This window comes from Diaphorina citri, unplaced genomic scaffold (genome assembly GCF_000475195.1).
Source record: "Diaphorina citri unplaced genomic scaffold, Diaci psyllid genome assembly version 1.1 scaffold5789, whole genome shotgun sequence".
In the NCBI taxonomy this organism is placed as follows: Eukaryota; Metazoa; Arthropoda; class Insecta; order Hemiptera; family Psyllidae; genus Diaphorina; species Diaphorina citri.
Window position 1 is genome coordinate 3,037 of NW_007383165.1, and position 3,175 is coordinate 6,211.

Consider the following 3,175-nt stretch of genomic DNA (forward strand, 5'->3'; position numbering starts at 1 on the left):
AAAAAAACAAGTACTTTTATGATTAAACAACCATTTAAGAGGGAGGGGAAGTAGGTGTCGGAAATGGGACGGAGGGGATTAGAATAAGGATAAAGACAAAGATGAAGACAGAGGGCAACGCCGGCACAACCGCGCCCGCACAAACAGGCATGCACACACACAAACATACATACACACAGCATTTCACAGGTTGGTGACATAATATAGATGACAATACTGTTTTATAGTGTTTTGTGTTTTTTTCGGCTGACAGTTTTCTAGTGATTACTTCAACTTAGTTTCGGCAAAAATGGACTTCGGGTCTTCTTGAATTGATCCCCCCAATTTTATTTGTTAATTTATATCCGTAAAATCATTTGTTTTTATATAATAAAATTTATTTATTCATTTAGATAGGTAAAATACAGTGGGGGGCAACGCCGGCACAACCGCGCCCGCACAAACAGGCATGCACACACACAAACATACATACACACAGCATTTCACAGGTTGGTGACATAATATAGATGACAATACTGTTTTATAGTGTTTTGTGTTTTTTTCGGCTGACAGTTTTCTAGTGATTACTTCAACTTAGTTTCGGCAAAAATGGACTTCGGGTCTTCTTGAATTGATCCCCCCAATTTTATTTGTTAATTTATATCCGTAAAATCATTTGTTTTTATATAATAAAATTTATTTATTCATTTAGATAGGTAAAATACAGTGTTTTAGTCCCGAGTAGATAAGGCAAAATACCATCTGTTGATATTTATTTAAAACCAAAATAAACACTTCTAAATGTTAAATGAAAAAAAATAATAGGTATTTTTTATTCTTTTATCTTTTTCAGCTTTTATTTCAAAAGTCCCCTCCATCTTCTTTCCCATGAGAAATATACCTTCCTAACTAACATGGAGAGAGAGAGAGAGAGAAACACTCAGTTTCATGAGATTCGGATATAGACCATCCGGAGATGTCCTACACCTGAGCGCAAGCGCCCTTAAAGTAGAATCCATGGCTATCATCATGGGACTTACTCTGCCCTGCGTGCTATCGCACGATCTTTTTCTACCGCCATGGAATTCTTGAACCAGGCAAGCCTGGTCGTCGCCGTCGTCATCATTCAAATTCAACCGCCAGTGAGAGAGAGAGAGAGGAGAGAGAGAGAGAAAAAAACACTTTTAATTTTTGATTTCATTAAAAAATAGTCGTCACGTATATAATTTTTTTTTTTTTTTTCTCGATAAAATAGAATGCCATCATGCTTTAGGTATTACTAATAAAAACATGAAAGTAATAAATATAATATTTTGCGGTTTATAAAAAAATAGAAACATACTTCTTTTCTGCTTTTTTGAACATTGAAAACGATTGTAATAATTACCCATTTACAAAAAAAAAAAAAAAAAAAAAAAAACTACAGCTACATTATAATTATTTTAGCAATAACAAGCAACAAACGAAAAAAATCTAGGTAAGCATATAAAAATAAATTTATTTAATAAAATCCTGGGGTATAAAAATTATCTTTCAAATAAAACTTTTCCCTTAAACAAAAATTTAGAATGGTAAGAAGCTCCAATTTATACGAGTGCTAACGGCCAAAAAAGTGAATATTTGGAATCACTAATAATAATTTCGTTTTAATCATAAAAATATGTCTTCATTTTATTCTATCCTAATATTTCTTCATTATCTTAGTTAAAATAAAATTATACAATTAAAAAAAATACCTATATTTTATTTTCCCTACTAATTTTGCAGCGAAAAAATGGAATGTCAGCATATGGAAATGATTTAATTGGATATTAAAAAAAGTCTCAAAGGCATATGACATTAGACACTATCATTATCCCTGGCAAAAAAAACACCCTGTTTTAAAAAGTTCGTATACAATGATAAAATAAATAAAAAATAAGGCGCATCGAAAATTGTTAATAATTTCTGCACGAAATATTACATAAAATACAAAAACTCTAAAGTTGCTTTCAGAAAAGCAGCCCTCACAATATAATAAAACAAGCAAGAATACTCACAGCAAATCGTTTCAACACTTAACTAAATAATGGCAAAATTAAATTTATCAAAATAATTTCGTAAAAATAACCCTGTAATAAAAATATATGGCAAAAAAATTTTGATTGAAATTCGCTAGATACATAAGCGAGTTTTTGTAGCCGAAAATAGCGTCCCGTTAATTGAACTCTTTATCGTTATTTGACGCTAATTATGGTTGCAAAAACTTCAAAATTAGGGCCTAAAAGATAAGGATCATGAATTCAACCTTCAAAGCTCCTTAATTTCTAAATTACGGGTTACATAAAAAATGACAAGTCCAAAAAATCGCTAAAAAATATACATATAAATGGGTAAAATAAATTCGATAAATATGGAACATTGATTCACGGTGGAAGAAGGCAAAAGAGTAGAAAAAGTTGACCTTTTTATATACCTCTTGAAAACCGAGTTTAAACTCTGCCAGCCTAGTTAGCTTGGTTGGTCGTCTGCCCTATAAACGCTAGGCCGCGGGTTTGATTCCCGCCCGTGGCAGATTTTAACCTGAACGGATGTTCGTTCCCGGAACGGCTGGCTTTCTCCTCTCTTTTCCTCTCTTCGATATCGGGACGATAAGACCTCAGCAGTTACAGTTCCCTCTATCAAGTTCTCATACACAAAAGCCCACATTGAGGTTTAGGTGTAGGGGCAAACAGTCCTAAAGGATGGGCTGACCTTATACTAATCTACGAATCCCTCTATCAAAGTTCTTGATAAAAGAAAAGAAACTGTTTTCTTTCTGAAGAGGTTTGATAGAGGGAACTGTAACTGCTAAAACTGCTAAGGTGTTACCGTCCCGAAATCGAAGAGAGCAGGAAGACAGGATAGGAGAAAGCCAGCCGTTCCGAGAACGAATCTAATCCCTTCAGTAAAAGAAACGAAGTTCATTGAACTCAATCACTGGGTGTCGCTGAAGTCAAGCACACACTGTCGCGAGCAGAACGGCTTCTCGAATTGCATAATAAACTTCTCATTATTCAAATACTTCCGACACTGGGTGCAGGCAAAGCACGTCGCCTTGATGTGCCAATAGAACTCGTTGTTAAACTGAATACACTTGTCTTGGACGTCGATTACTTCCCGGCACGCGGCACACTTCTTGGAAAAGTTCCGGTAGTAGCAGTCCAGACAGTACGGG

At 34.6% G+C, this 3,175-nt stretch overlaps 1 long non-coding RNA gene across 1 annotated transcript; it reads left to right on the plus strand.

The window, feature by feature from the left end:
* The first annotated feature begins 43 nt into the window (after positions 1 to 43).
* LOC113472491 lies at positions 44 to 798 on the plus strand. Its single transcript, XR_003394770.1, has 2 exons — positions 44 to 396; positions 696 to 798. It is a non-coding gene; the product is annotated as an uncharacterized LOC113472491 (long non-coding RNA).
* Positions 799 to 3,175: the final 2,377 nt, after the last annotated feature.